This window comes from Megalobrama amblycephala, linkage group LG19 (assembly GCF_018812025.1).
Source record: "Megalobrama amblycephala isolate DHTTF-2021 linkage group LG19, ASM1881202v1, whole genome shotgun sequence".
NCBI lineage: Eukaryota > Metazoa > Chordata > Actinopteri > Cypriniformes > Xenocyprididae > Megalobrama > Megalobrama amblycephala.
In genome coordinates, this window is record NC_063062.1 from 3,204,453 (window position 1) to 3,217,198 (window position 12,746).

Here is a 12,746-nt window from a genome sequence, read left to right on the forward strand (position 1 = left end):
GGGCATTCGTTTCAGTCTGTTCTATGTGAGACAGGCGAGCTGTAGGCGAGATATATGTAGGGAGGTACAAAGAATTCTTTGGCATCAATTACAAGATGTTTCATTTCATGGCCTGGATTGACATAAAGGAAGGTGACAACAGTTACTGTGATGAAATCCCTTTGAACTGCAGCAGTGAAATATGGGGAAATGAGTGTGCTGTTGTTGAAGCTGAATCTCCAATGAAAAACCTCACGAAATGGCTTGATGAGTGCTTTCCTGTGATGAAATTGTTATTGAATTATGGTTTTTCTTCCATTGCATCACATTTTTTAACCAATACACTTTTGTTTACATCACAGCCTAGCAAAACTATGATTTGCTCATTGCTATTGCTACAGTCAAAGGGCAAATGATATTAGAAGAAGGTAAATTCATATTCAAGAAAGAATCACCTCAGCAGAATCATCATATTTTTTGTCTGTTTTATGAGTACACTAGCATGTTAGATGGCTAACCGCTAACAGACATGGATTAAAAGCCACAAGTGTCAAATTTCATTAGGCCTGTAGAAAGAAAACACAGTGGGACAGAAGATTTTTCAAAAACGGAAAATGCTTATCTGCTCTTTAAAGGTGCCATAGAACGTCTTTTTAAAAGATGTAATATAAGTCTAAGGTGTCCCCTGAATGTGTCTGTGAAGTTTCAGCTCAAAATACCCCATAGTTTTTTTTAAATTAATTTTTTTAACTGCCTGTTTTGGGGCATTATTAAATATGAGCTGATTTAGGCTGTGGCCCCTTTAATTCTCGTGCTCTCCGCCCATGGAGCTCGCGCTTGCCTTAAACAGCATAAACTAAGTTCACACAGCTAATATAACCCTCAAAATGGATCTTTACAAAGTGTTCGTCATGCAGCATGTCTAATCGTGTAAGTATAGTATTTATTTGGATGTGTACATTTGATTCTGAATGAGTTTGATAGTGCTCCGTGGCTAAAGCTAACATTATACACTGTTGGAGAGATTTATAAAGAAGTTGTGTTTATGAATTATACAGACTGCAAGTGTTTAAAAAATGAAAATAACGACAGTCTTGTCTCCGTGAATACAGTAAGAAACGATGGTAACTTTTAACCACATTTAACAGTACATTAGCAACATGCTAACGAAACATTTAGAAAGACAATTTACAAATATCACTAAAAATATCATGATATCATGGATCATGTCAGTTATTATTGCTCCATCTGCCATTTTTCGCTATCGTCCTTGCTTGCTTACCTAGTCTGTTGATTCAGCTGTGCACAGATCCAGACGTTAATACTGGCTGCCCTTGTGTAATGCCTTGAACATGAGCTGGCATATGCAAATATTGGGGTCATACATATTAATGATCCCGATTGTTACGTAACAGTCGGTGTTATGTTGAGATTTGCCTGTTCTTCGGAGGTCTTTTAAACAAATGAGATTTACATAAGAAGGAGGAAACAATGGTGTTTGAGACTCACTGTATGTCATTTCCATATGCTGAACTCTTGTTATTCAACTATGCAAAGGTAAATTCAATTTTTAATTCTAGGGCACCTTTAAATTAAAATTCACCCAAAAATGAATATTCTGTCATCACTTGCTCACGCTCATGTTGTTCCAAACCTGTATGACTTTCATTCTTCTGCGTAACGCAAGTAAGCAATAAGGTACTCGAGGCTAGTGCTGTATCGTGAATAAGTCACGGCTGAAGGACGTTAGGCATGACGTGCCTTCAGCAGTTACACACAATACAAATATTAAAGCCCAGAATATGTATCAATGCAACTTTCATGAAGTAAACATTCACTAAAAGCCTTCCTTCCGCTGGAAAAAATAGTCCCTGACTGTGAACAGCAACAGAAGTTACATTATTATGCCATTAGATGGCAGCAAAGGCTGTCTTTATGAGTGTGTCAGTCAGTAGCGAAGACCTTTATTTTGAAAAGATTGAACTGTTGTGAACACGGAACAAGACGCAACTGACAAATGCTTTAACTTGCTCTGTCAGTCACGGGAAAACCCCTTAAATATTTAAAGGACAAGATAATACATCAGACATTTAAACGTTTTTTTTATTATGAATCTGACTGACCTGAAGGAAAATGCTAAATCTGAATGCAGGTAATAAACTCACTCACTCGATCTCTTCCTCACTATACTCTTCTACATAATACAGTAAGCTTCAATGAACAATATCAATTGAAAACATAAGTTTACGTTGCTAAGTGTAGTTGCTAAGGGTGTAACTGTTGGGTGAAGCGGCCATAGCCGTGTTTTATCATGAATAATAAAACACAGCTATTGACCAATCAGAATCAAGGACAGGAAGTAACCGTTTTATAAAAGAAGGTATTCTGAAAAATGTTTTGGTTACCATTGACTTCCATTGTATGGACAAAAAAGCACAGAGACATTTCTCAAAATAGCTTCTTTTATGTTCCACAGAAGAAAGAAAGGCATACAGGTTTCACATTAGCTTGTTTGCAACACAGCTGGAAAATATTCACCCACACATCATTAAAGTGACCTGTGTTTAATCATGAGGTGTTTAAACAATTACACACTCAAGGAAAAATCTCTAGAGCGTGTTTGAGATGTTATGAAGTCATAAGCCAGTCTCTCAACAACAACTGCTTTGAGACAAAATGTGAAGCCTCTAATGTGACAGTAGAAATGTGATGACATCATCAAGGGCAAGATTAAGAAAACTAGCCAGCAGCAGGGAAAATGTCCACTGCTACGAGACGGACCACGTCTATACAAGCCTTTGAAACAGAATCATATTCCCATTCGCCTTATTGAGAGTTAAATGTCACGGATGAGCTGTACGTGCTCCCTTGTCTCTGGGGTAGCCTAGATAATGACCATGTGATCTTGTTGAGCATTTTCCCTCTGTCTCCTCAGAAGTCTCCAAAGAACACGAATGAGACTTTTTGGGCATTGCAGAGGATTTCTGGGATGGCTGCACAGATAAAACTCATTTTGTTGCAAAATGCTTAGGGTTTATGTTGCGATAATGACCACCTGACGGCACGTTATCTTTCTTACTACACGCTACTCAAAAAAAAAATATGGACATGAAATGCTGATTTGAGTTCAAATTAATTACCTGTATTTTGTCTTCATGTTTCCAGTAAGAAAAATATCTAGTCCATTTCAGCAAAACTGGACAAATGGTCCCCCCTCAATATTTGATATTTCTTAAAGGGTTAGTTCACCCATAAATGAAAATTCTGTCATTAATTACTCACCCTCATGTCATTCCACACCCGTAAGACCTCAGTTCATCTTCAGAACACAAATTAAGATATTTTTGATAAAATCCGATGACTCAGTGACGCTAGTCTGCCTCAGCGGTCTAACAGTGCTCATCAATATCAAAATGATGGTCAATCAGATCAAAAAAGGCGGGGCTTACTATTCACTGAAGACGAGTGTGAATTCCTACGTGACGCTTTTAGTTTTTGCAGTAAAAGAGTGTGTGCGTGGTAAGATATAAGTAGCTAAACATTTAATATTTGACAGCTGTTTTATGATGGATATGTTTAATGACACACAGTGACATACAGTGATGCAAACTACTCAACTTTTTGAGTAGACTAATTATGTCATTCATAACTAAATGTGACGAGCAACGTTTTTGGGTTTTTTTACTACATATTCAACAATTGTCGCACACCTGAGTCATAGAGGTGCTAAGACTAGTAAAGTCAAAATACGAAAAAGCAAGAAAATCCCGCACACTATCAACTTGCAAATCAAGATTAGTGATTGAATAATAATCTTGATTGGATGTTGATGATTCTCCACTGTGATTTGTCATGTTGTTTTAAATACAAAGGAGTTTGAATACAATGTTGTTGCCTGATGAAGATCATACGAACGAAACGTTGTAATAAAGAACTTTTTACTGTTTTGCAAGTTGATAGTGTGTGGGATTTTCTTGTTTTTTCGTATTTTGACATATTAGACATACAAACAAGAGTGAATGTGTGCATATTTTTATGCAAAATATTATTTGCAAAGAGTTTAAATTGACTGGTCACCGTGATTTTGCCAAGTAAGACATGTTCCTGGATCAACATATTTTGTTGATCCTGGAACAGCATTCCAGTCTTAAAATGTAGTCTTAACCCTATTCCTACCCCTAAACCTAACCCTACCCATAACTTATCCCTAAAATCGGAGGGGGAAGATAGGTGAATAACAGTGATGTAGAAGCACCTAAGCCTGGTTGCAAGCCTAAACTTGACGTAAACAGTAAACTTGTCCCTCAAATCTGATTGGTTGATTGGAATGTTGTTCCAGGATCAACAAAGATGCTGATCCAGGAACATGTCTTACTTGGCAAGATCACGGTGACCAGATGGACTACTTCACAATTTTAGGTTATAATTAGTATTTATTTACCGTTCTTATTTCTTCTTTATTGCCTTAAATCCCTTTTAATCCTTTAATTATGTTTAAATAAAAATAGGGCGGTTAAAAATAGGCGTTAGGGCGGGACAACCTGTCACTCACATGAGATCTACCAAACCACAACCATCTAATCAATTCCCACTGGACAAAATCAAATCCCGCCGTACATTGTTTCTTCTTTGAGACGCCATTTTACTTGGATATACACCACAATAGGTAACAAAGATACGATCGCACCTTCTGTTTCATGTCGACTTGTGAAATAAATTGCATTGTCTAATTTGTTTTATACATAGTTTACATATTCTAAATGAATGTAATTTGGGTGTACTTAGCATAGTTGGAGACCTGATTTCAAGGGATGGCTCAAATCCTCACACGGCAGTATTGAGAGGTCTGATACAGGGCGAAGTAAGTGAGCTTTGCTGTAAACACAACTAGACTTGTGTTTGAATAGACTGCCAGTGAAATGATTTATGGCATCAACACCTGACGACAACACCAATATACAAAGTAGTGTAAAAAGATCTGACTCAGAAAACGTTTCAAACATGCTTTGGAGATGGAGCTGTATGTAAATTTGTTTCGAGTAGCTGGATATGTCTGTTTCGATTACAATACCCAGACTGTCAGTCTTAACTGAGAGATCTGTTCCATCCATCCTAATTGAGGTCTCACTGAGTGACAGCTTAATTAAAGGACTGGCATACTCTGTCAAACCCATTTAATGAAAATGATGAGGATGAGAGAAAGGGAAACAACAGTGTTGTTAGTCTACTTTATGTTATCTGTGAGTGAAATCCCTCAAGCAAATATTTCTGCTTAAATTAATTTGCAGCCAAAGGGAGATGGTTATGTCAGTTTTCGTTTCAAGATGAAATTCTTTGATGGGTGAAGTTGGTGGAATAGAGTCAATAAAATGGGGATGATGTCAGAGTATTTGAGAGGTCAAGCACGTTGCATGTAAATATGTTACTAAATTTGCCACCAAAGCAACCTGGTTATTATCATACATTTTTCATTTTGCGACAAAGGTTTTCTTCACTAATGCCATTTTAGCCATAGAATGCATAAAGGGGCCCAACAGAGTGATTTTTATTTTATTTTGTCAAAGTTTTGGTTTGTGACTGTCGGTTTTTATATTTTATTTACTATGGCATATTAAAATTTGTCACATAAACAATCATATTCTTACTTTGAATTAATTATACAGAAAATTAAGTTAAAACAGGATGCCTTTTCTTTGAAGAAATACCACTGAATCCAATTCAGATCATATTGACCCCCTTTAAAGCCAGCATGAAATGGAAATTCATCTATTTTCTAAATGCATGTTTATGATCTTATTGTAAATGATTCATCCATGTGTATATTTCCATTTTTAAAAATGGACCTTGTGTCGGCGCCAATAGCCTCGTGGGCAGCACGCCGATTTACAGCACAGTTGAGCTTCAGGCATCCCAAGTTTGAGTCCTGCGGCTCGTGGACCATTCCCAATCTCGTCCCTCTCTCTCTCTCAAACTTCGCTTCCTGTCAACTTACTGTCCTGTCATAATAAAGGCAAAACACCAAAAATTAATCTTAAAAAAAAAAAATTGACCTTGTAATTTTTAATGAAAATATCAAAATTTGATCTTCCGGTGAAAAAGAAAGACTTCTCCAGTCATTTAGTCCAAACTCCAGCCCTTTCTGACAAATTCGCGTTCAGATTTGCCTCCATCCCGCCGGATAGAACCAAGGCCCTTCCTACATGTATTTTTCTTTTTCAATAATCAGTTTCACCCGGATGTATGCAATAATAAAGAATAAAAGATCTGTCACTACTTCCATTACATCGCAACAAAGCATTTTTTTTGGGGTCATGTGTTCTAGTTGTCTGGCTATCACCAGACCAAGCTCAATTTAAAATTGAACATTGGTCTGGGGAGTTTGCTATGTATTTCCTACTGCACAAGAGGCGTGATCAACGAGCGTTATTCACGCAATTGGATAGTCCTTCAACCAATCAGATCAACGATCCGGGTGACGTACTTTTGCAGAGCGATGCAAAAACTCCAGACAGGTTTAGTTTGTATTGGTTTGTAGCATTGATCATCGGTTTGCAGAAGCAGCAATGGCATCGAGCGATTTTTGCAGGTTGTGCAAAAAAACATGAAAGTGAGTGGTATTTACACCCAGTCGAGCGATTTGTTTGCTAATCTAAAGAAGTCATTTAGCATCGTTGAGAGGTTAAAAGGAATTGGATTGACTGTTGTGCAAGAGACGTCATCGTGTTATACCCGCCCAGAGCCATAGAAAGAGCTCTGTACCCGCCAATAGCGAACAAGGTGGATAAGCCAGTCTGTGATTGGTTCCCGCAAAAGTGTAACAGATGCAGCAGAAATGAATGTACGGGTTTCCAGACTGAGTTGCCGGGCGAAATCAAATCGCCGGCAGATCAGGCTGTGTTTACCCAGTCTAGTGTTCTAGGGTTAAGTAGATGACATAGCTTTGATATACAGTACACACTGTGTTTCGTGTGTCAAGTCACATTGAGGACAGTGTCAAAAGTCTTTTCCTCCGAGAGAGGTCTTGGAATATGTACATTAGCCAGCTGTCCACGTCCTCGGTCCCTGGCCATCTGTGCTAAAGTCTGAAATGAACATCCTCATGGGAACAACAAGTGACGAAAATGATGAGGCTCCGAGAATTCAAAGTCAAATCACCAGAAAATATGACCTGCCTAAATGGCAAACCTCAGACAAAAGCTCATTGCACTGTGGATTGCCCTTAGGTATAGTATATTCAGGGATGTGGAGCAGTCAAAGATGCTGTTGCCAGAGAAACAGCATCTTTGTCTATAGATAGTATATAAGGAGATGTTGTATACACACATGAAAAACAAAGGGCTTCCTTAGGGCTTAAAGGGCTAAAAGACACTGATCAGTGAGATTGCTATGCTAGCATGTGCAACCTAACCTATACTGTAAATAAATTTTATTTCAACTTAAAATCTTAATGGTAGGGTAGGAAATATATTTTCATAAATATTTTTTGTAATTCTGGTTGAAAACCCTCTTCACATCCTGATAGCAATCAATAATAGAAGTGGTCTAAATATTTAAAATGAACATATATTTTCGGTGGAAGTATCAGGACCAAAAAATGTTCATCCAATCATTGCATTCGGTGTCCTACCTGGCTGTCAATGTCACATATCATCAGCGCTTTCCGTAAAGGCTCGTTCATACCAAGAACGATAACTATAAAGATAACCATAAAGATATAGTTCTAAAAATTGTTCTAAATATAAAAGAATAGCAGAGTCCACACCACAAATATAACGATACAGAGAAACAATATCATTGTGATCACTTTCAGAACAATTTTTTTCCAGATGTTGAATGATAAAACACTGACAGCCAATCAGAATCCATTTGAATATAAGGGCACGCGCATTTAAAATGGCAGATGACATTGCGGAGAAGTTAATCGTCGGATAAATTCACTGTTAGGTTAGATCGATTACACTAGCTAGATTCACTCGAAACATAGCATGCTGAGGACATCTGCTGGTTAAAGCCATGTAAATGCAACAAGAACAGCAAAAACATGTTGTGCACACTTTGAAACCGCAGCACGTGAGCTAAGATAAACAGACCGTTATCATTTGTTGGTGTGGATGCAAATATAGTCATTGTAGATATCTTTATATCTTGAGTTTTAGACAGACGTCAATCACCGAGCACCACAAACAAGCAGCAGCTGCCTTTTACAGTTCCTCCTGAACCAAAACAATGAGCTTATGCTGCATTCACGCCATGTCGTAACTGTAATTACGAGATGGGAACCCGTGACGTTCTACACTGTGCTGTTCACATCCTCAGACTCGAATTTATGCGTTTCTCTGGCAACACTATCAATGCTAAAATTAATCTGCAGCAGTCATGTGGTATAAGTCTGAGCTCTGAAATTTGTTTATGTTCATTATTATTTTAATGTTATGTGCTTTGAGACATGAGGTAATTTAACGCCGTCTCTCGTGGTGCTTTGCTGACTCTGCTCTGTCTGTGTGCGTTCATGTGTTTTGGAGGAGGCGTGGCTTTGGAGAGAGAGCTCTGAAGGGCAAGGTAGCGTGCTATTGCTAGCCTCTCAGAAACTGCCCACCCCACCTTTAAGTTCAGTTGATGCCTTAAGTATAATCAAACAGGATGTGGACATTAATATTATATAAACTGACTTTAAGAAACAAGGTGAATCTCTTGTAACTTAAAGTTCCCTTGAAGTCAATAATTTTATCCCTTAAAACTCATCTTTGATCAGCAAAATTACATATTTAAATGTTTTTTCTTGTGAAAAATTTTCTTCATGCCTTAAAATAGCTTGAATGTAATACCGTTGCTTCATTTAGTATACGTGGATCTATAAATATGCTAATTAGCCCCGCCTCCACTCGCTCAACTTACTGAGGTAAACGCTGCACAATGGTATCGCTTTTTACAACATCGGACACATAACGGTAATTAATATGATTAGCCGTTTGCTTGACTACATTATCTATCAGCTAATATTGTGTTGCTAATGTTACACAAACCATGTTCCAGTTTGCCATGTCAGAGTCAGACAGCTGCCTTCTAACAATCAGTATCCTTACAAACGCTTTGAACACCTTTGAAATCTACCCAATTTTTCATATCAACAGAAAAATATACCAGTATATACTTCTCTTGAGACTCTGAGTGGTAATAGTTAATGATATGCTAAAGCCTGCCGGCACGTTGATGTGATTGGTTACAAGGTAGTTTGTGATGTAAGAAAAACCAGTGATTTCAAACCGGATTTTTTGAGGAGAAAATACTCATGGTGTTGACTGATGAATTTGCACATGGTTAGTCTTAAAGCATATTAAAAACACCACATAGACATATAAACAACTTTAAAAACTTGATTTTCACCACAGGGGGACTTAAAGGTGCCGTAGAACTTCTTTTTAAAAGATGTAATATAAGTCTAAGGTGTCCCCTGAATGTGTCTGTGAAGTTTCAGCTCAAAATACCCCATAGATTTTTTTTAATTCATTTTTTTAACTGCCTATTTTGGGGCATCATTAACTATGCACCGATATATAGGTTGCGGCCCCTTTAAATCTGGCGCTCCCCCTCCCCCGGAGCTCGCGCTTGCCTTAAACAGCATAAACACAGTTCACACAGCTAATATAACCCTCAAAATGGATCTTTACAAGATGTTCGTCATGCATGCTGCTTGCATACATCGGATCATGTAAGTATAGTATTTATTTGGATGTTTACATTTGATTCTGAATGAGTTTGAGGCTATGCTGCGTGGCTAAAGCTAACATTACACACTGTTGGAGAGATTTATAAAGAATGAAGTTGTGTTTATGAATTATACAGACTGCAAGTGTTTAAAAATGAAAATAGCGATGGCTCTCTTGTCTCCGTGAATACCTTAATAAACGATGGTAACTTTAACCACATTTAATAGTACATTAGCAACATGCTAACGAAACATTTAGAAAGACAGTTTACAAATATCACTAAAAATATCATGATATCATGGATCATTATTATTGCTCCATCTGCCATTTTTCGCTATTGTTCTTGCTTGCTTACCTAGTCTGATGATTCAGCTGTGCACAGATCCAGACGTTCTGCCCTTGTCAAATGCCTTGATCATGGGCTGGCATATGCAAATATTGGGGGCGTACACCCCGACTGTTATGTAACAGTCCTTCGGAGGTCTTTTAAACAAATGAGATTTATATAAGAAGGAGGAAACAATGGAGTTTGAAACTCAGTGTATGTCTTTTCCATGTACTGAACTCTTGTTATTCAACTATGCCAATATAAATTCAATATTTAATTCTAGGGCACCTTTAAAAAAATGAAGCTGAAACACCAAATTACTTTGATAAGTTAAAGTAATGGAAAAACATACTGCCATGACTTATTGATCATATTTTTTTTTTCAGTGAACATATTCCCAAAGACAAAAACGCAATTAAGGTAATCCAAGACAGCTTTGCTTGTTTATTACCACCATGATGAAAGAGAGGTGATCTATAACAGAAAAACAAATTCTGAATATTAGAATATCAAAAATAAGATGGATCTAGCATCGAGTGCGCTCAGCCCTCGGGAACAAATACATGACAGATGAATTTCTTCAGTGAATTAGTTCTGTCTCACTAGGACTGAGTGTCCCCTTCATGTCTCAGCTGTTTTGAACTGTGTAAATTCACACTGGGGGAGAGTCGATGTGTGAGCGGTCAGAGTACGGTGAGCAGCTGTAAGGCAGCTCTGATTATTCTGCCAGTTACAGCAGAGTGACGGAGCGGCTCTGCACCTGTTTTCACAGGCAGCTGGGAGCAAAATGACCCCTGACCAAATGTCTGTACCACTGAGATAGAGCCTGGCTTAGGGTACAGGTTTGTTACCATGGCACCGCACCTAGTTTGCCTGTAGAGATGTTTTACCAAAAATGAGGTGGAACTTCAAAGGAAATTATACAGAAAAAAAAAAAAAAAAAAAATATATATATATATATATATATATATATATATATATATGTTTTTTTAATACTGTATTTTTTTATTGTACTTGCAGTAATGGAATCTAATGAGAATAACAGGAGACTAACAATTAATGACAATAAAAAAATAAAAAGGTATATGCCCAGACACATTATGGTAATAAATATTTGAGATCACAATGCAAAAAAAACAGAAAAAAATAGATTTCATAAACTTTAAGCTAAATAAATATAATTGAACTTTTTAAAAACATACAATTATATAATATTGGATTACTTCATAAGTAAATCCAAATCATTCTGTTATTTTAAAAGTAAACTAAATGTTCATTATGAAATGTACAACATACAAATGAATAATTTATCAGCATGGCAGAAGTCTGAATCTGTCAGTACAGGCAGGTATTGACTTTTCAAGAGACTCTTATCACTACATCATTGTAATGTTTTCTTCTCTCATTATTTTCTCTATTAACTGGACAATTTGTATTGATCTGAAATGAATTGAACTGTGAGAGCGGGTTTTTAGAACAGGTGACTCGCTTTGTCTTGACCCTGATGGACTGCTCCTCCTCCCACCAGTGGCTCAAATGAAAATAAAAGGGCACATTGTTATTTACAAAACATACAAAACCAGAAAAGCTTTTGTGACAACACAGGCTTTATCAAGAAATCTGTCTGTGACAGAACACAGAAAAATATATTTGTGCTGTTAAACATCTGTGAAGAAGACAACATTGAAAATAATCAGATCATTTTAAAGAAACAGGAGAATTTTGTTGCACAGTTCAAACAATTCGTTTTTGATTTTCTTAAAATGAACTGAATGTCTATTCATTAGATATTGAACAATACTGCCACCTAGAGTTGAAATGCAATATCAAGCACTGAAAAATTAGACTCCCAACAGAAATTCAACATTGGCAGAACCTATGGAACAATATAGATCTGCTAGAAATTATTTTAAAAAATCATTAGAAAATGGCTGGAGATACTGGCAAAAATAAAAATATATATATATATATATATATATATCAAAAGAACCTGGATACTGGATGGAAATGTGCTCCATTGTTGAAAAACAACAATTATTACATTAATTCTAGACTGAAATAAGAACACGAGGCTTCAGAAAGTCTCTCTGAAAATCGAGTTCCATTTAGAATGTTTCACTTTATCTAGTCTTGGTTGAAATGCTTATCTTCAACAGATTACTGACAAATATTTCCCCTGGCCTTCAGTTTATTTAAGAACATGAAAATACAGTGCACTTTTATATTTTACTTAATATAAAAATAAAAATTAATTATCTAAAATTCTAAAATCAATCCTAAAAAACATAAAAAGATTGAGAAACGGTTTAAAAAAGTTAAAAGGCTGTGCAAGATTGTTTTGATAAAACACCATTCCAGATGATATATAAATGGATATATAAAGCATATATTTGGAATGGAAATAGAGTTTAAAAAGGCTCAGATATGTAAATATTCCCATATTAAAAAAAATCAGTGTATCATCATAAATCATTCAGAATTCATTATTTTCAAGACCTCTTGCACTCTTAGGTTCAGCAGTCATGGCTATTGGAATGATGTTTTGTGGAATGTAAAAGTGATTTGTGTTGCTTAAAGGGATAGTTCACCCACAAATTTAAAATTATCCCATAATTTACCCACCCTCAAGCCATCCTAGGTGTATATGACTATCTTCTGTCAGACGAACACAATCGGAGATATATTTAAAAATATTCTGGCTCTTCCAAGCTTTATAATGGTAGTGAATGGGG